General features: G+C 45.4%; 1 protein-coding gene across 2 annotated transcripts in view; it reads left to right on the top strand.

The window, feature by feature from the left end:
* The window catches only part of ANXA4 (annexin A4), a 67,103-nt gene that overhangs the window by 8,183 nt on the left and 37,314 nt on the right, over positions 1-21,606 (top strand). Inside the window, exon 1 of one of the 2 annotated variants that reach the window (XM_069943149.1) lies at positions 1,555-1,646. The exons of the other annotated variant lie outside the window; for it this stretch is intronic. The gene's annotated coding sequence lies outside the window, so the exon portion shown is untranslated. Of the gene's footprint in view, positions 1-1,554; positions 1,647-21,606 lie in introns of those variants that run through there. 2 annotated transcript variants of the gene reach the window in all.

Genomic DNA, 21,606 nt, shown 5'->3' with positions numbered 1-21,606 from the left:
TTCGCCCAATCGATTGTTTAACGATTTTGAAGCAACGATTTGGTTTTTATAACGATCAGACTAATAAATCGTTAGAAAAATCGTAAGAAAATTCGTAAGAAAAATCGTTAATGCGATTGTTTTTAAGATCGCTTAAGCCCATCTTTTACATAGGGTGAATCTTTGAATCTTTTACACAAAGCGATCTGCGAATTTTTAGCGAACGATGAACGACGATTTGAGAACATGTTGAAAGATCAAAATGAACGATTTTTCGCTCGTGGCTTGATCGTTTGCTGTGTTTACACGGAACGATTATCGCTCAAATGCGATCGTTATTGTGCAAAATTCGAACGATAACCGTTCCGTGTAAACGCAGCATTAGAGTCACTTGTTGGAGAACAGTGATTTGGGGGACAGTTTCTTAGCCCAGTGTTCTCTAACATGTGACTTTCCAGTTGCTGCAAAACTACAACTTCCATTATGCACTGCTGGCAGGACATGATGGGAGTTGTATTTTGACAACAGCTAAAGAGCCACTGGTTGGGAAACAATTATTTAGCAGGACAGAGGCACAATTTTTCTAGGTAGGCAGAGACACAGTTTATTGGGGGCATTGGCATACTGAGGGGGGTGAGATCATCCAGTTAGTCCCAGCTCTCTATTTGGTGCAGACTTTTTTTTTTCTTTCGAATCAACTGGTGTCAGAAAGTGACAGATATTTGTAATCTACTTCTATTAAAAACATCTCCAGGCTTCCAGTACTTATCATCTGCTATGTGTCCTGCAGGAAGTGGTGTATTCTTTCCAGACTGGAGAACAGAAGAGGTTTTCTATGGGGATTTGCTACTGCTCTAGACAGTTCCTGACACAGGCAGAGGTGGCAGCCGAGAGCACTGTGTCAGACTGGAGCAAATACACCACTTCCTGCAGGACATACAGCAGCTGATAAGTACTGAAAGACGAGATTTTATAATAGAAGTAAATTACAAATCTCTGGTATTAAATGATTTGAAAGAAAAAAATTTTGGTGAACAACCCCTTTAAGCAAACTTGCCCAATGTTCAGGTTCGCCTGAAGAAGCTGGATGCTGCTCTAGGCGGCCATACGCTGTATCTATGTTTTCCATGACTCCCTAGGGTTGCATCCAACTTCTCCAACCACCAGGAGTCACATGCCGAGTGTTTGGCCTTGGATGAATCTGAATATTTGGCAAGAACTAATTATTAGTGGCACGTTGCCTTTCCAAGTCAATGTTACAATGTCAGGCGACCACATTTGCTGTGTACCCCAATCCTAGTAGACCCAGGGCTGATGTGTGAATCCACCCTGTCCTAAGATGTCACAAAACTATCAGGTTTAACAGCCCATTGGATTGTATTTCAAACTTATTCTTTACAAAATAACTTCCCATCCATCCTGTCTAGCAGCTGTAGAACCACAAAGCCCAGCAAGTTTTCCCATGTACTTCTACAACAACAACAGCAGGGAAGCTGTACACTGTATTACAAACTCTTTCCCTCAAACCACAGGAACTGTTATAGTAGGAGGGCCACACATCCACCACACCCAGGCCTAGAGAGCAGTCACCTCCCAGCCCAGCAGCCCTCACTATAAACAGTGTACATCTGAGGAGAGTTCCTGTGCTGGGCCTGGCATCTTCTGAGGTGAGTCTGGGGGCTCCTCAGCCCATTCACAGCAGCACAGAGGCATAGCAGCAGTGTCAGGACTAGGGATACATAGTTATCTAGCCAGGACTACTTTATTATATACACTGTAGCTTCTCCACATATATGTACACAGATGTAGCAGAGATGAGTGTGTGTTAGGCCACCTTCACACTACAGCACTGAACCAGGGATGGAAGCTATACAGAGAAGAACTATAAAATATCTGCCCCTCGTCTGTGCGTTGGATCCACTCCAAGTTTTAAAGTGGCTTTTACTTTTTTTTTGTGTTTCTTTTATGTGTAATGTTTACCTGGAAACCATTAATGTTACTGCATATTATGCTGAAGGACAAACTTAGCTCTTCTTCACCTTCACGTAGCAATTACCAGCACTGTTTTCAATTTATATTACCACTTTTGTGGAAAAAAAATGCGTGTTTGTGTATATATATATATATATATATATATATATATATATATATATATATATATATATATATTATTATTTTTTTTTTTTTTTCTGTACTTCCCCCTTTGGTGACTTGAGACCTCCAATGTCACTTTTTGTGCATTTCTAGTCCTGTCACGTCCCTTTCCGTCACTCTGTATCTACATAGAAGTCAGAGCTGATGTCGTGACTGCTGGGCTGCACGCCCCACTTAAGTAGTGCCAGCGTCTTGCTGTTGTGCCTCGCATACTGATGTATATCAAACCTTACACACATTGCGGACAGAATTTGTCATGTAGCAGAGCTGCGTCTTGTTAACCCCCAAATCCTGTTCCTATTTTATGTGTCGGACATGGGATTGGGGGTGCAAAAGTGGTTGTTCATATCTTGAGATGAGGTTGGTGTGACCCCCTTTGCTAACATAGTAATGTCTGTATAAGGCAGGGGTAGGGAACCTTTGGCTCTTTTGCTTACAAAACTACAACTCCCATCATGCATGGACAGCCAAAGTTAACGCTTTGGCTGTCTATGCATGATGGGAGTTGTAGTTTTGAAACAGCTGCAGAGCCTAGGTTCCCTAGTATAAGGGATGGGGGCAGGTGCCTAAGTCTGAGGAGGGGTTGAGTTTAACCTGTTGTTAGCTCCAGCTCTCTATCTGGCTCCGACTTCCTCCGTTTATTGCATTCTAGATGTGGGTTAAATATATATACAGTAACTACAATGAAGAAACCGCCACAATACTCTTACACTGACTGTCCGCTTATAGACTATATAAGAACGTGTCACTATTTCTCAGTGTTAGGTGTGGCCGAGTAAAATACGTGGTGAATGCCCCGAGGCGGACAGTAGACGCAGCACTCGGTGGGTGGGGGCAGGCTGGTAGAATAGGTTCATTGCTGTCATGTGTTGAAATCCTTGTATATAATAAGGTTAGAGCCACAATGGCGTCTGTGTGCACTGTAAATAGTTGCTTAGTTATGGGCTCATGAAACTGACCTGTGGTTTGGATCACAAGGAGGAGGTATCTATTATTAAAGGGGTATTCAAGCAAAAAGTCATTTTCTTTCAAATCAACAGGTTTCAGAAAGTTGTATAGATTTGTAACTTATGGTGCGTTTTCACGTAACGATAATTGGCCCGATCGTACGATTAACAATGTCGGAGTAACTATTTTTTTTTCATAACGGTAGACGGTACGTTTAGACGGTACGATATATCGTACGGAAAATTCGTTTTACGATTGTTTTGCGAACGCTTAAGCCAATCTCACACATTGGTTAAATCGGCGAACGACTGTTCACACGGAACGATTTGCGAATTTTTTGCGAACGACGATTTGATAACATGTTGAAAGATCAAAATGAGCGATGTATCGCTTGTCGTTTGATCGCTCGCTGCGTTTACACGTACGATTATCGTTCGAATTCGGTCGTTATCGCGCAAATTCGTACGATTATCGTTACGTGTAAACGCACCATTACTTCTCTTTAAAAATCTTAAGTCTTCCCATACTTATCAGCTGCTGTATGCCCTGCACAGAGTGGTGTATTCTCTCCAGTCTGACACAGTGCTCTCTGCTGCCTTCTCTGTCTGAGACAGGAACTGTCCAGAGCAGGAGAGGTTTTCTATGGGGCTTTGCTACTACTTTGTCTTGGACAGAGGTGGCAGCAGAGAGCACTGTTTCAGACTGGAAAACCAGCACTTCCTGCAGGACATACAGCAGCTGATAAGTATGGGAAGACTTGAGATTTTTAAGTAGAAGTAAATTACAAATCTATAGAACTTTCTGACACCAGTTGATTTGAAAAAAAAAAAACAAAACAAAAAGATTCTCGCTGGACAACCCCTTTAAAGGCATATTGGAGAATCCCTTATACAAGAAAACAGCTCTACCCATTGCTTTCACATACACGGGGTACAGGTGCATTTTTGAGGAAGTCCTAACCTGGCCATAGTCTATAATGCTGTCAGTCTGGGTCAGTAGTCTCACAGTCAGACTAGGATTTGCCTTCGTATTATGCTCATGGGAACGCAGCCTTAGTTTGTTGTAATTCTCCATTCACTGTCGCCATGGCTTTGAAATCTTATATTAATCCTTCATCCTGCCTACACTTACGCCTTTAGGTTGGGTTCACACAGGGACATTGATACTATTGAAAACGCAGCAGCTAGAATAGGCTCGGCCTGTTCACTTCTATGTATTCCCCGTAAATGTAGGAGTGCCGTTCTCTTATATCACGTCTACACTTGTCGATGCTATCTCCTGTTTTCCCAAATACTGGATGGCAGTGAGAACCCTAGGGCGGAACTATTAACAAGGACGGGCATGACAATAGGTGAAACTCAAGTGTTGTTTAAGTACTTGAGGTTTTATAAGGATCCATGTACACCTGCAGGTTTTATGGTGCAGAAGTTCTTTACTCTTGGTGAATAGATAAACGTGTAAATGGGGAAATATATGTCTGACAGTATGCCCATATTGGATGTTCGAGGGGGTAGAAAGGCGGAAACTAAGGGCCCCATTACATGGGACGATTATCATGCTAAAAATCGTTAAATCGTTCGAATTTAAACGATACATCATTCTGTGTAATTGCAGGCAACGATCGAAAAATCGTTCGTATGTCGTTGATTAAGATCTGAACCTAAAATTATCACTAATCGTTCGCTGTAATTCCACGTTCGTTCGCTCAAGTTCCGCATTTTTTTTCACTAATCGTTCAGTGTAATGCTGCGTTTACACGGAACGATTATCTTTCAAATTTGCGCGATAACGATTGAATTCGAAAGATCGTATGTGTAAAGGCAGCGAACGATCAAACGACGAGCGGGAAATCGTTCATTTTGATCTTACAACATGTTCTTAAATCATCGTTTGCAAAAAATTTGCAGATCATTCCATCGTTCATTGATTTTAACCTATGTGTGAGATAGGCTTAAGCGATTGCAAAACGATTTTTCCGTACGATATATCGTTCCGTCTAAGGGTCGATTTACACAGAAAGATTATCTGCCAAATATTTGAAGCCAAAGCCAGAAAGACTATAAACGGAGATCAGGTCATAAAGGAAAGCCTGAGATTTCTCTTCTTTTCAAATCCATTCCTGGCTTTGGCTTCAAATCTTTGGCAGATAATCTGTCAGATAATCTTTCTGTGTAAATGGACCCTAAACGCTGCTCATTATAAAAAAAATTGTTACTTCCAAATCGTTAATCGTACGATCGGGCGAATTATCGCTCCGTGTAAACGCAGCATTATAGCACATTGTTCATTGTTTTTCTGGGATCAGAAGGAATAATTGATCGTATCTAACGAATATCGTTCTGTGTAATATACTGAACGATTTCAGGTTAAAGATGAACAATCTCGTTTGCGATCGATAATCGTTAAAAATCGCTCAGTATAATAGGACCTTGATGCTACGTTTACACAGACAGATTTATCTGACAGATCTTTGAAGCCAAAACCAGGAGCAGACTATGAACAGGGATCAGATCATAAAGGAAAGACTGGGATCTATCCTCTTTTTAAATCCATTCCTGGCTTTGGCTTCCAAAATCTGTCAGATAAATCTTTCTGTGTAAACGCACCCTAATGCTAAGTTTACACGAGGCGATTATTGGCCCAATTGTACGATTAACGATTTCTAAGTAAAATTTTTTTTTTCTATAACGATCAGCATTTAGACGGTATGATATATCGGCCGGAAAAATCGTTTTGCGATCGCGCGCCCGCAGCCCGGCCCGCCCCCCTGCTCACCCGCAGCCCCCTGTGCCGCCCCGATCGCCACCCCCGCCGCTCCGGCCGCCGCTCCGATCACCCCCACCGCCGCGTCCAAGAGCATACGTTACCTGCTCCGCGCAGCAGGTCTTCGAGATCCCCGACTCCCCTCTTCAGCGCATTGATTGGCTGAAGAGATGAGCCGGGAATTTTAAACGGCTCCTCTTCAGCCAATCAGTGCTCCTCTTCAGCACTGATTGGCTGAAGAGGAGCCGTTTGAAATTCCCGAATCCCCTCTTCAGCCAATCAATGCATGGCAGCACTGATTGGCTGAAGAGATGAGCCGGGAATTTCAAACGGCTCCCCTTCAGCCAATCAGTGCTGAAGAGGAGCACTGATTGGCTGAAGAGGAGCCGTTTAAAATTCCCGGCTCATCTCTTCAGCCAATCAATGCGCTGAAGATGGGAGTCGTATGCTGGGAGCCATGGTGGGGGTGATCGGAGTGGCGGGGGGGGTGATCGGAGTGGCGGCGGGGGGGCAATCGGAGCGGCGGCGGGGTAGCGATCGGGGTGGCGATCGGGGCGGCGCAGGGGGCTGCGGTTGAGCGGGTGGGGGGCAGGCTGCGGGCGCGCGATCGCAAAACGATTTTTCCGTACGATATATTGTACAGTCTAAACGCTGATCGTTATAAAAAAAAAAAAATTGTTACTTCGAAATCGTTAATCGTACGATCGGGCCAATAATCGCCTCGTGTAGACTTGGCATTGTAAAAGAGAAAAACCCTGTTAGCAGAAAATGTTTCAGGTGAGCATTCAGCTTTCTCCCAAGAACTGGAAGGACCGCTTTCCACTAATTCACTTGACTTTCTAGTTCTACTGGCCAGTGATGTTTGTTCAGATTTAAGGTGGGTATTTCAGCTTTTACAGACTATAAATTCTTGGAGAGAGTCCTGAAATAGATCTAGACCTGGGCTTCCCCCAATGCTATGACTGGATTAGAAATCAAGCCCTTTGTGGCGAATTTACACTTAAAGGGAACCTGTCACCATAAAAAAGGCTACCTAAGTTATTGGCATCATGTTATAGAGAAGAAGGATCTGAGCGGATTGATATATATCTTTGTAGGAAAAGATTCAGTATAACTTATTTATTGACTGAAATAAATGTCTGATGTTTCAATGCTGAAGAGTCCAGTCTATTGAGTGACACCGCCCACTGGACTCCTTAACACAGAATGAGCAGGGATTTTAATCAACAAGTTATACTGAATCTTTTCCCACAAAGTTATATATCAATCTGCTCAGCTCATCCTGATCTATAACATTATGGTGATGCATTAGATAGCATTGTCTTGGTGACATGTTCCCTTTAAAGAGTACCTGTCATTAAAAACAACTTTGACATATCTTCAGGCATGTCAAAAGATATTGATCCCACCAGGTCTCACTGCTGAGATCCGCTGTGATCGGGAGATATAGCCGGGGAGAAAGTGCTGCAGCAGTGCGATTCACTCCCCGGCCTCATCTTCATAAATGCTAATTCTGGCAATAGAAGTCTGTGGGGGGAGATTTATCAAACATGGTGTAAAGTGAAACTGGCTCAGTTGCCCCTAGCAACCAATCAGATTCCACCTTTCATTCCTCACAGACTCTTTGGAAAATGAAAGGTGGAATCTGATTGGTTGCTAGGGGCTACTGAGCCAGTTTCACTTTACATCATGTTTGATAAATCTCCGCCTATGAGGCTACTTTGTTGGAATTGGTAAGTGGCTCCTGTTCTTTCTACTCAGCTCCTGATCAGAGTGAAACCCGACGTGATCGATAACTTTTGACATGCTTGATAATATTTCAAAAGTTATTTTTTTATTGACAGTCTTTAAAATATACAAGTAAACCAGACCATTGAACTCAGTTCAGTTCAAACATTGCTATCTTTGCTTTAGCTGAACCTGTCAAAATTATGTCTGCCACATGGCAGAAAGGAGAAGGATCAGGTAGCCCATAATGCTTTGCAAACACCTCTCTCAGTTAAAGGAGAAGTCCTGCAAAAAATTTTCTTAAAGTATTGTATTGCCCCCCAAAAGTTATACAAATCACCAATATACACTTATTATGGGAAATGCTTATAAAGGGCTTTTTTCCCTGCACTTACTACTGCACCAAGGCTTCACTTCCTGGATAACATGGTGATGTCACTTCCTGGATAACATGGTGATGTCACAACCTGACTCCCAGAGCTGTGCGGACTGTGGCTGCTGGAGAGGATGATGGCAGAGGGATGCTCAGTGTCCCTCCAGTGCGCTGTGTCCCTCAGTGTCCCTCTGCCATCATCAGGGCCGGACTGGGACTTAAAATCAGCCCTGGCAATCAAACCCCAGCAGCCCACATACCATATCATGGATAGCCGTGTAAAATATGCGATGTAGCAAATTCTGCTTTATTTAGCCGTTAAAGGGAACCTGTGGGGTCTATACCAGGTACACAGCTGTAGATCCCAGCGTACAGATCAGGGACTGGATCTTTAGTCCAGTGTAAACTTCTATAATCATTATTTTCATTACCAGCTGAAGTGTCACAGAGGTGGAGCCACAGCAGCACCTTCTGCCCCCGCCTGCTCTGACTGATGGACATATAGGGTGCTGCTGCTGCCGCTGCTGTTCTGAAACGTTAGTTAGTAATGAAAAGGACAATTATAAAAGTTTACACTGGACTAAAGTTCAGTGATATCTCCCTCACATCTGTCTGCTGAGATCTATAGCCCTAGACCTGGTATGGACCTCACAGATTCCCTTTAAAGGAGAAAAACATGGCCACTTTCTTCCAGAAACAGTGACATACTCTTTTTCAGTTTGTGTAAGGTATTGCAGCTCAGTTCCATTGAAGTGAATGGAGCCAAGCTGTAATACCACACACAGTCTGAGGACAGGGTGGTGCTGTTTTTGGACAAAAGTTACTATATTTTTTAAATCTCTTTTATCCTGACTATATCTGCACTCCATATAATGGTGGTATAAGTTGTAAGGTTTTAATTATTAAAATGTGTCTGCTGGTTGTGATCTCTTGTGTAATCAAAGCTACATAATAAGCTGCTAGATAGCCATTTCCTACTGGGTATCTATCTATCTATCTATCTATCTATCTATCTATCTATCTATCTATCTATCTATCTATCTCTACATTATCAGTAGGGCCCCAGGACAAGTTTTAGGATACATATTGGAAACATAGGTAAGAATTTTCTGTGCATGATACTCTCATAGTTAATAACACCAGTAAGCAAATATCAACACACTGTACACGTTACTGCCATACTGTTACTAAGCAAACCCACCAATATTGCCAATACTACCAGTATATAAGTAACAAATAATATCACCACACCATGAGCACGGCCATTACCACCACATAATGACTAATACCACTACACTGTGACTGAATACAATCCACTATATGCAACACTTATATTACCAATAATACCAGAATACACAGGACGAGAAATACCATACCATACCTACCCTCACCATACAGTGACTGGATAATACCACTATACCATCACACCATGCCCACTACTCCCACCATAGTGTGACTGGACAATACCACAATACTGTCATCAAATAATAGCCACTATATAAAGACCAATATTCTACCACAGCAGTGACCATAGAACACAGGTGTCACACTCCGGCCCTCCAGCTGTTAGAACACTACAAATCCCAGCATGCCTGGACAGCTAAAGCATGTTGGGAATTGTAGTTTTGCAACACCTGGAGGGCTTGAGTTTGACACCCCGATATAGAGGTAGATCCCAGCTGTGTAAAGGTTCTGCAGACTTTGTAAGTGATAGTAGTGCAGTTACATCATGTGACTCACAGTAGGCGTCTTCTCTGCATGAAGAGACGTCCACTTTTCCTTTTCTTCTCCATCTGGCTCCGGCCATCATGAAGGCTTCTCTGGCCAGGACTCCTCTCCACGGGATCTGCCAGACAGACATTTTAGGCTTCATGCTCCAGCAACATCCTCATCTATACATCCCCCCCATATAGAATAGCCCCCCCTGCATCCCCCATATATAATAGCCCCCCTGCATCCCCCCATATAGAATAGCCCCCCTGCATCCCCCCATATAGAATAGCCCCCCTGCATCCACCAATATAGAATAGCCCCCCTGCATCCACCAATATAGAATAGCCCCCCTGCATCCCCCCATATAGAATAGCCCCCCTGCATCCCCCCATATAGAATAGCCCCCCCTGCATCCCCCATATAGAATAGCCCCCCTTCATCCCCCATATAGAATAGCCCCCCTGCATCCCCCCATATAGAATAGCCCCCCCCTGCTGTACATCCCCCATATAGAATAGCCCCCCTGCTGTACATTTTCCCATATAGAATAGCCCCCCTGCATCCCCCTCCCATATAGAATAGCCCCCCTGCATCCCCCTCCCATATAGAATAGCCCCCCTGCATCCCCCATATAGAATAGCCCCCCTGCTGTACATCCCCCCCATATAGAATAGCCCCCCTGCTGTACATCCCCCCATAGAGAATAGCCCCCCTGTAAAGCCCCAGACAGACAGCCACCACCCCCCTGCATCACAGCATAAAAAATAGCCGCCCTGCATCCCCTCATAGAGAATAGCCCCCCTGCACCCCCCATATAGAATAGCCCCCCTGCATCCCCCCATATAGAATAGCCCCACTGCATCCCCCCATATAGAATATCCCCCCTGCATCCCCCCATAGAGAATAGCCCCCCATGCACCCCTCATAGAGAATAGCCCCCCTGCATCCCCTCATAGAGAATAGCCCCCCTGCATCCCCTCATAGAGAATAGCCCCCCTGCATCCCCTCATAGAGAATAGCCCCCCTGCATCCCCTCATAGAGAATAGCCCCCCTGCATCCCCTCATAGAGAATAGCCCCCCTGCATCCCCTCAGAGAATAGCCCCCCTGCATCCCCCCATATAGAATAGCCCCCCTGCAACCCCCATATAGAATAGCCCCCTGCAACCCCCATATAGAATAGCCCCCCTGTAAAGCCCCAGACAGCCAGCCACCCCCCCCCCCCCTGTATCACCGCATAAATAATAGCCCCCCTGCATCCCCTCATAGAGAATAGCCTCTGTAAAGCCCCAGACAGCCATCCCCCCATATAGAATAGCCCCCCTGTGGAGACCCCCCCCATATAGAATAGCCCCCCTGCATCCCCCCATAGAGAATAGCCCCCCTGCATCCCCCCATAGAGAATAGCCCCCCTGCATCCCCCCATATAGAATAGCCCCCCTGCATCCCCTCATAGAGAATAGCCTCTGTAAAGCCCCAGACAGCCATCCCCCCATATAGAATAGCCCCCCTGTGGAGACCCCCCCATATGGCCACATGTGAAGGGGTTAAAAAAAAAAAAAAAAAAAAGAAGAAGAACATTCTCACCTCACCTCGCTCCCAGCAGCTTCTTCCTCCTGGTCCCGGATCTTCAGTCTGCAGCTTCTTCTCTATGCTGCAGCACGGCGGCGGCGTCTCTCCTCACAGGCCCTCAGCGGCGCGTCAGGGAAGTGACGTCACCGCTGGGGGCCTGGCAGAGGTGCCTGCAGACGTGCCTGCGCGCGGCACGTCTGCGACCCCGGGCCGGCCCTGACAACTTTCAGCCGCGAAAACCGGCCCGGGGGGGGCACATGCCACAGGAGTGACTGGCAGGGCCGGGGGCCAATTATGGCTCCCTGGCTCTGTCAGTCAGAGCCCGGCCACTGCAGACTGTGAGCGTTCATCTTGAACGCTCACAGTTAAAGGGCCAGGGCACCGGCCCTCTGCAGAGGCTGAATGAATAGCGCAGCGGCCGGCTGCGCTATTCTTGCAGCCTTTGCTGAGGGCCGGTGCACATGGGGGGCAGGACCGGCGGCCCCCGGACTGGTAATCCTGGCAGCCCAGCGGGCATTTGCCCGCTTTGCCAGATTACCAATCCGGGCCTGGCCATCATCCTCTCCAGCAGCCGCAGCCCGCACAGCTCTAGGAGTTGGGTCGTGACATCACCATGTTATCCAGGAAATGACATCACCATGTTATCCAGGAAGTGACATCACCATGTTATCCAGGAAGTGACATCACCATGTTATCCAGGAAGTTAGGCCTTGATGCAGTAGTAAGTGCAGGGAAAAAAGCACTTTATAAGCATTTCCCGTAATAAGTGTATATTGGGGATTTGTATAACTTTTGGGGGGCAATACAATACTTTAATAAAAATTCTTGCCGGACTTCTCCTTTAACAGTATTGGGAATTATGTCAGAGCCACTATGAAAGCCTATGCACATAGCTTCAACAGCCATATTTTTCTTTTATCTGGTACACTAATTGTTGAGAAAAAGCAGTGCATATGTTTTTGTGCTGTAATAAGCTGCCCTTACACAGGAAAGGGCCCTCAGCTGACAGATCTGCTTTAAAAGGGTACTCCATGGGGGAAAAAATCTTTTAAATCAAATGGTGTTAGAAAGTTATACAGACTTGTAAATGACTTCTATATAAAAATCTCAAGTCTTCCAGTATGTATCAGCTGCTGCTGTATGTCCTGCAGTTAGTGGTATATTCTTTTCAGTCTGACAAAGCGCTCTCTGCTGCCACCTCTGTCTGTGTCAGGAATTGTTCAAAATAACTGAAGTTTTCTGTGAGGATTTGCTGCTGCTCTGGACAGTTCCTGACATGGACAGAGGTGGCAGCAGAGAGCACTGTGTCAGACTAGAAAGAATACACCACTTCCTGCAGGACATACAGAAGCTGATAAGTCCTTAAAGTATTGACATTTTTAAATAGAAGTAAATTACAAATCTGTATAACTTTCTGGTTCCAGTTGATTTAAAAGCAAAAAAAAGTCACTGAAGTTGTCCCAACTCTGGCCCCAATTTGCCCCGGCAGGTCACATTTTCAGGATTTTTTTTTTTTTTATGCAAAGGTGTTGAAAAGTAAAAAAAAAGGAATCCTGATGTTCCAGCTAAAAGATTTGAGGCCTATCTGTAGCTAGCACATATGGCCATAGGCACGCCTTCTTTAACTATTTCATTGTCTTTATGAGAACTTATCTGTCCTGATGCACATGGAGTACTTGTATCCCTGCCAGATGGGTGGGGAATATAGATTACTGTTTGTTCTCCAGTTCAGTGTTGGGTAATGATCAGAGGTCAGACATAGTGTCAGTGACCCAGCTTTCCTCTTCTTGTGTAATTCATGGAATATCCTAGATATTTGGTAAAATTCTTCAGTCCACATGGGAATATAGCACTTCTCACAAGTCACTTACTAAAGCAGGGATGGGGAACCTTTGGCTCTCCAGCTGTTGCAAAACTACAATCCCCATCATGCCTGGGCAGCCAAAGCTTTAGCTTCGGCTGTCCAGGCATGATGGAAATTGTAGTTTTGCAACAGCTGGAGAGCCAAAGGTTCCCCATCCCTGTTAAAGGGTCAGATGTACAACCAGGTAGAGAGACTATAGGCTTCTCTGACGGGTGGCCTAAATTTTGCAGATGGAATTGTTGGGTATGACTGGAGTCACATGATGAATGTGCTGTCTGTGGCCTGTACACGTCAGCTGTCAAAAAGGGACATCTAGGCACGTGGACTCATTAATGGCTTAAACATAGTTGAGTATTTCCCTCTCGCCCTATGACGGCACCCATGGAGAGGTCCACCTCCCGCTCCTCTGGACAGGAAACAGTTCACTGGATCCATAAAAGAAGAGACCGCCCCTTCATCGCCAGTTCTGTTTCCTGTCCTTTGGAGCAGGAGGCAGGAGGTGGTTCTCCCACCTCTCCAAAGGATCCATCATAGGAAGAGGGGAATGGGGCAACCGGCTTACCTACCTTACTGCCGACATCCCCGGCGGCGTAAGTCTTCTAACGAAGCAGCTGCCAAGACTGGCTCTCTCCCCAGCACCTGTCAGATGGACGACCTCCGGATCCTCCCTGGCTCTCCGGTCAGCGGCCACGCGTCCTCCGGTAAGCAGGCGGTCCTAGCACTTCCGGGTTGCGGGACGCGCGCGTCGACGTGGTGACGTCACGTGCGTCTGACGTCCGGGGACGCTCTGACTGCTTCCGGGGAGGGGTTCCGGCGGGGCCGTGCTCTTCCGGGCCACAGGCTTGGGGCCTGTCAGGTGAGCCTATCCTGGCACGATCCGGAGAGGGTGTGCTGGCGCGCGGCGGAGGGGAGGAGCCAGCCATTCCTTGGCGCCGGATTTAAAAAGGGGAGCCCAGCAGTCATCGAGGTGGCGTCCACGCTGAGCAGGTATTTCAGCAGGCTTCTGGCTGTGCACTCTGCATTTTCAGCACGTTCCCGGCTGCCAATCTCTGCATTCAGCACGCTCCGTGCAAACTCTGCAGACACATCAACTTACAATGGAAGAGCGCGCAGATAATCCTGAGACCCCTTCTGAGACTCAACCGGTATGACAAGGGCTAACTTGGTACCCTCACAATATTTATGATGCTTTGAGATATTTACACATAGTATGTATATTTTTTCTTATAGATGAAGACATCCCGTACTAAGTCCAGGGAATGTCCTGTGTGTGACAGAAAGCTGAGTAGTCACAATAAAACATTATGCAGCTCCTGTCGTAATAGGTTCCTGGAGGAAGAAACACCATCCTTCATGAGGGACATTAAGGAGCTTATTAAAGGGGAAATTAAATCATCCCTTCCCTCACAGACCCTAGTCCCCGTGGAGACTGGAGAATCCTCCAGGTCTGAACCTAGGCCTGGTCCCAGCACGGTGGCAGATGAGGAGGATCCTATGTCCGAGACAGAGGATTTTGGTGAGGAGATTGGTACCGAGTCTCACCAGTCGGAACCTTTAGAGTCCAACATAGAAGAGGTTGATCCGTTAGTCAGTGCAGTAAGACGCACTATGGAACTAGAGGACAGTCCTGTGTCCAAGACTGTACAGGACAGAATGTTTCAGGGCCTTACCCCAAAGAAGAGAAAGGTATTCCCTATCCACCATACTATTAAAGACCTGATTAAAAGAGAGTGGAACAACCCAGACAGAAAGTTCTTCGTGCCCAGGGCAATGAAGCGCAGGTATCCCTTTAATGAAGAGGAGACAGCTGTTTGGGATAGAGCCCCTAAAGTGGATGCACCTTTAGCGAAGATAGCTAAGAAAGGGGTCCTGCCTTTTGATGACTCTGCTACCCTAAAGGACCCTATGGACAAAAGAGCAGAGGTCTACCTTAAAAAAGGTTGGGAGGCAGCTGCTGCTTCTTTTAAGCCTCTTGTGGCGGCCACATCTGTAGCCAGATCTATGGACATTTGGATTGAGGAACTAACCGCAAAGATTAGGGACGATGCCCCTAAGGAAGAATTATTGGCTGCCCTCCCCAATATTAGCCAGGGAGCCAAGTTTCTATCGGAAGCCTCAGCAGATACCTTAAAACTAAATGCCAAATTTGCTGCCTTATCCAACTCTGCAAGGCGTACAGTTTGGCTAAGGGACTGGAAAGGGGACATTACTTCAAAGGCAAAACTATGTGCCGTACCCTGTGAGGGGGAATTTCTCTTTGGTTCCACCCTTGATGCAGTCCTTGAGAAAGCTTCAGATAGAAAGAAGGGTTTTCCAGTGGTACCCCAGCCTCCCAAAAGTAATTATAGGGGCAGAGGTAGGGGTGGTCAGCGGGGAGGCCCTTCAGGTAGAAGGGAATGGAGGACCTCTAGAAGGGGTAGAGGGCTGTTGTTCAATGCTGCTGAGTCTGCCAAAAAACCCAATCCCCAATGACGCCAGGCCCCGGTGGGTGGTCGCCTTTCGCTATATAGCCAGGAGTGGGATAAAATATCATCCAGTAAGAATATTTTGAACACAATAAAGGATGGTTTAAAAATTTCGTTTGTGTCCCCTCCAGGCAGTAGATTTGTCACCACTCAATTCCGGGATCCAGAGCGTCAACAGGCCATGGAACTTGAGGTGCAGTCTCTCCTGGATAAACAGGTATTGGTCGCTGTACCAGCGGAAGAGAGGGGAGCAGGCTTCTACTCCACTCTCTTCCTGGTCAGGAAGCCAAATGGTACCTTTCGTACCATAATTAATTTAAAGCCCCTTAACAAGTTCCTTACCTATGAAAGATTCAGAATGGAAACTATATCTTCAGCCATTCTGAATCTTTCTAGAGATTGCTCCATGGCGACCCTTGACCTCAGGGATGCGTACTATCACATTCCAGTTCACCCAGAACACCAGAGATTCCTCAGGGTTGCGGTGTGGTTCAAGGGCTCCTTCCTCCACTTACAATACAGGGCCATGCCTTTCGGTATTTCACAGGCCCCCAGAATATTCACAAAAGTTATGGCAGAGGTGATGGCACATGTAAGGGAACAAGATATCATCATTGTTCCATACTTAGATGATTTTCTCCTGGTGGCTGATTCTCCGGAGATCTTACAATCTCAGATCACACAGGCGGAAGTCATTTTTAAGAAATTAGGATGGGAAATAAATGAGGAGAAATCAGTCAAGACCCCTTCTCACACCTGCCAATTCTTAGGAATTCTCCTAGATTCCCGTGTTCAGAAATGTTTCCTACCTGCTAGTAAAGTGACCCAGTTACTGACTAAAATAGAACACCTCATGTACAGTCAGAGCACTACAGTCAGAGAGGCCATGTCAGTTCTAGGTCTAATGACCTCTTGCATTCCCGCAGTCCCCTGGGCCCAGTATCATTCCAGAACACTGCAGACACAGATCCTCTCTCAGTGGGATAGATCTACAGACTCCTTAGACTCTCTATGTGTTCTCTCTCCACAGACAGTACGTTCCCTAAGTTGGTGGACCCAGAGAAAAAATCTGGAAAAGGGGGTTCCCTGGGTACGCTCAGACGAAGTCATCCTAACTACCGATGCCAGCCCTCGGGGCTGGGGAGCCTACACAACAGACATCATGCTCCAGGGGTTATGGAAGCCAGAGGAAGCTGCCTTGTCTCAGAACGTCAGAGAGCTGAGGGCAGTCTTCATGTCCCTATCCCAGGCCCTACCCCTTCTAAGAGACAGACATGTAAAGGTCCAGTCAGACAACTCATCGGTAGTAGCGTACATAAATCACCAGGGGGGCACAAGATCCAGAGAGCTAATGAGAGTCGCACACTTCATCTTCAGACTGGTAGAACCTCATCTCTCCTCCCTCACAGCATTACATCTAAAGGGGTCAGAGAATGTAAAAGCAGACTACCTGAGCAGACACCAGTTAAACCAGGGGGAGTGGAGCTTGTCAGTAGAAGTGTTTCAGCAGATCTGTGCCAAATGGGGTCTTCCAGTAATAGATCTCTTCGCCTCCAAAGCGAACAAAAGGGTAGAGAGGTTCTTCTCCCTGAGCCCATCAGACAACCCGATAGGGATAGATGCGCTAGCCCATCCTTGGAATCAGGGACTCCTGTATGCCTTCCCCCCGTTCAGGATGATCCCCAGAGTTCTCAGGAAGGTCAGGCAGGACAAAGCTCTGGTCATCATGATAGCGCCATTCTGGCCCAGGAGGGTGTGGTTCTCTTGGTTGAGGGTCATGTCAGTTACAGATCCCTGGGTTCTACCAGAGACTCCGGATCTTCTCAGTCAGGGTCCAATTTACCATCCGGAAGTCAAGAATCTCCACCTGACAGCATGGCTATTGAGAGGCAGATCCTCATAGACAGGGGGCTTTCAGAGCAGGTCATCACCACCCTCCTGGCCAGTAAAAAGAGAGTCACATCAGAGATATATCTTAGAACTTGGAGAGCATTTTGTAGGTTTGTAAACAAACCCATTAATGTATTAGTTCCACCAGATATCCCAGTAGTACTAGATTTCCTACAGGAAGGTCTAAATAAGAGATTAAGGCCTAGTACTATTAGGGTCCAGATTTCAGCTCTTAGTTCCCTCTTTGACTTTAAACTGGCGGAACATCCCTGGGTTAGGAGGTTCATGAGGGCAACAGATAGAATCTTCCCTTCCATCAAGCCCAAGCTCCCACCGTGGGATTTGAATCTAGTTCTCTCCCAGCTAACAGAACCTCCGTTTGAACCCTTAGCAGATCTCTCCATCAAGATTCTCTCTCAGAAGTTAGCCTTCCTTCTAGCTATTACCTCGGCCAGGAGAGTAGGAGAAATATCAGCTTTCTCCATTCAGCAACCCTATATGTCTATTAGAGAGGATAGGGTGATACTATCTCCAGACCCAGCCTTCCTTCCCAAAGTAGTGTCTGATTTCCACAGATCCCAAGAAGTGGTACTCCCCTCATTCTGCCCCAAACCCTCTAATGAGGGGGAGTCTCGTTTTCACTGTCTAGATGTCAGGAGATGTCTTATTCATTATCTACAGAATACAGAACAGTGGAGGCTTTCCAATAATATTTTAATACTCTTTCAGGGAAAGAATAGAGGGAAGGCTGCATCTGCCCAGGTGATAGCTAAGTGGATTAAGAACACCATTTCCTCTGCCTATATAACCGCAGGTATCGAAGTACCATCAGGGTTCGGAGCTCACTCTACCCGTTCAGTAGCCACATCCTGGGCAGAGAGAGCCTCAGTGTCTATTGAGCAAATATGCAGGGCTGCTACGTGGAGCTCCCCCCATACCTTTTTTAAGCATTATAGGCTCCAGTTATCCTCTCAAGAAGACTTAATCTTTGGGAGAAGGGTATTGCAGGCAGTGGTCCCACCCTAGGCGTAATTCCTATTCTAGTCTCCATGGGTGCCGTCATAGGGCGAGAGGGAAAACATGAATTACTAACCGGTAATTGCTTTTCCTCGAAGCCCATGACGGCACCCGCCTAATACCCTCCCTAATATTGTATATATTGACCTTACACTAGTAGTAAGACTTTGTATTGAGATAGTCATATAAGAAGTATTATATGATATTAAACTAGTAGAAGTTTAAAAAAAAAATAAAAAAAAAAAATAAAAAAAATGAAAATATATTGATTTTCCAAAGAAGATTTAGATATGCTCCTGAGTTTCCTTGGTAACGAACTGGCGATGAAGGGGCGGTCTCTTCTTTTATGGATCCAGTGAACTGTTTCCTGTCCAGAGGAGCGGGAGGTGGACCTCTCCATGGGTGCCGTCATGGGCTTCGAGGAAAAGCAATTACCGGTTAGTAATTCATGTTTTTCTGAGCATACAGGTAAAAAATTTGGTGTCAATACACATGTACCTTCAAGGAATGACCAAAAAATACTCACTAGTTGCTTTATGTTCATGGCATTAAAGTCAATAGGGTCCATGACTGTTCGTGCGTGTATACATAGGAGGAATCCATTTCTTCGTTTACCAATGTATATGTGCTAGAGATGAAACAACTGTGATGTGAACAAAGCCCTAATTTAATTTTCCCTCTAAATCCCTACTATGTTAATGAGGTTCAGGGTGCGGTTCTGATTCTATGGACTTTACATTTGTTTTATACAGATACCATAAAGGGTACTTCAGAGAGAAAAGATTGTGTTCAAATCAACCGCTGTCAGAAAGTTATACAAAGTTGTAAATTATAATTAAAAAATCTAAAATCTTCCAGTACTTATTAGCTGCTGTAAGTCCCGCAGGAAGTGGTGTATTCTTTGCAGTCTGGCACTGTGCTCTCTGCTTCCACCTCTGTCCATGACAGGAACTGTCCAGAGCAGGAGAGATTTTCTATGGGGATTTGCTACAGCTCTGGATAGTTAATGTAATGGTCAGAGGTAGCAGCAGAGAGTGCTACATACTGGACATACAGCAGCTGATAAGTACTGGAAGACTGGTAAATTTTAAAAATAATGAAAAAAAAAAAGTCACCAATCTGTATAAATTTTAGGCACTTATTGATTTGAAAACTATTTATTTTTACCCCTCCGAGATACCCCTTTAAGGTTCCTATAGTAATAGGATACATCTATCACCAAATAAAGAGTGGCTAAATCTGTGCACCTCTCCCAAATATGCCTAACCACAGTGGAGCAGTTCATAATACTTACTGGAGTCACAAATATTGCCAAGAGTAAATTACAAATGGATGTCTGTCTCCCCTGCCTGCTGCTGGCTCCAAGGAGCTTTTCCATTTGCTTATTCCAGTTTCCTTTTTCATATGATTTTCTGTCATGTTGGTTGTGCTCCTGTGATCTAGGTCTGGTAGGAACATCACCGTGCTATCCAAAGCCACTGTATGTTTCCATGTGCCGATAATGGTGCCTGCATCTAGATGTGGTTTGCCAAGGGGGCCCAACTGTGCATTTAGTCATGGGCGAAGCGGGTACTAGTCGCACCAGGGATCTGTTATGAGGGGGCTTGACCTACTTATCTACTGTACTGTCTATTATGTTCCCATTTTATACATAACTCTTTGTTAGAGACTGTAAGTGAGTTTATGCCGTCCTCTCTCAGGGTAGCATAAACTAGTGCCAGAGAAGTTGAACAGTATGATGTATCACTTACATTGTTCTGTGTAGCTGATTCGGAGATATCCTCCTGAATAACATGGACAAAAAGTAGTCCTCTCCATTATGTGCATGAGCTCAGTAGTCCTGGAAATTCATGAGAAGCAGGAAACTCCACCCATCAGCTGCTGATTGGCAGTTATCTATCCATGCTGTGTATAGGCAGTCAACTGTCAATCAGCAGTTGGGGGAGGGGTGTGGCAAGAATCCTATTCTCCTGCATATTAGAACGGCTGAACAGAATGATGTAAGTAATATAGCGATCTGTTCAGCATTTATATCACTAGTTTATGCTGTCTTAAATTTAAGGCAGCATAAAACTAATGACAGAGTCCTTTTAAATGTTAATGTATATACCTTTATGCTATTATGGAAAACCTTTCACACAATGTCTTTTATAAACTATGGTGGATTAAATGCCGCCCACAGGTAGATCGTAGGCGACGCTGTATAAGCCGACTGAGGGACAGGTGACGGGGAGGAAATATTAGATCCTTGCAAATCATTAACCACAGTAAAGAAAAAGATCAAGACAAGCAAAATGAGTCAAATTCGGCAAAAACCTCCAGGATTACAGTGTGACATGGATTTGCATCCGTGATCACATGAGTCAGGAAGTTTATGTTCTCGGTGTATGGTGACCGTCTATGTAGGGGGCGGTCACTGCACTAAACAAATAAGGAAGATGGGGGGGGGAGGCTTATTTTGGGGCAATTTGTGATGCAAATAGTAGGTGATGTATTTTAACCCTTGGTGATCAGTGTTTCATCTCTTTCGTTCATTGCAAAAGAGCAAGTTAGGTTATCTTCCTGTAATGAGGAGTCCGAGATTAAATTTTTATATAATTTTGGTTGTGGAGCTAATGGAGGCCTCTAGGCAATACGTGCAGGGATCCGACTCCTGGAGTAATCGGGTTATATCCCGGCATCGTTTCCCTATTTCTGTCCGGGCTGGAAACTACACAGTATATTTTCTAAAGGAAACCGTTTCCGGAACATTTCCTACAACAAAGGAATATGCCCACTGCTATCTCAATAGAAGCCAGATGTACAGATGTATCTTGCTTTTGGATCTTGCAGAAAACTCTCACTTCTGTGTCCACTTTAAGGAGGTATTCCCATCTCAACTTAGGGAAACATGCGTGGTCAGCACCCAGTCTATAGATTCCTGCTACTTTGTGCAATCACAAGTGAGCACAAAGGTAAAGCGCTTGGATTCTGGGGTATATCAATCAGCTCTCTTTAAAATGCATTCATTTATTGTTGCAAATCTTTTAAAAACAACCGACGTGTTTCGAACCTGTCCGGTTCTTATTCATGGTGTCTTTATTAATAAAGGAAAAAACATCCATCTTAGGGGTCACCATAGCGTTAGTAGACTCTTGGGCA

The sequence above is a fragment of the Dendropsophus ebraccatus genome, chromosome 1 (genome assembly GCF_027789765.1).
Source record: "Dendropsophus ebraccatus isolate aDenEbr1 chromosome 1, aDenEbr1.pat, whole genome shotgun sequence".
NCBI lineage: Eukaryota > Metazoa > Chordata > Amphibia > Anura > Hylidae > Dendropsophus > Dendropsophus ebraccatus.
Note: the sequence above shows the minus strand (reverse complement) of the source record. Positions and strands in the feature narration are given on the sequence as shown.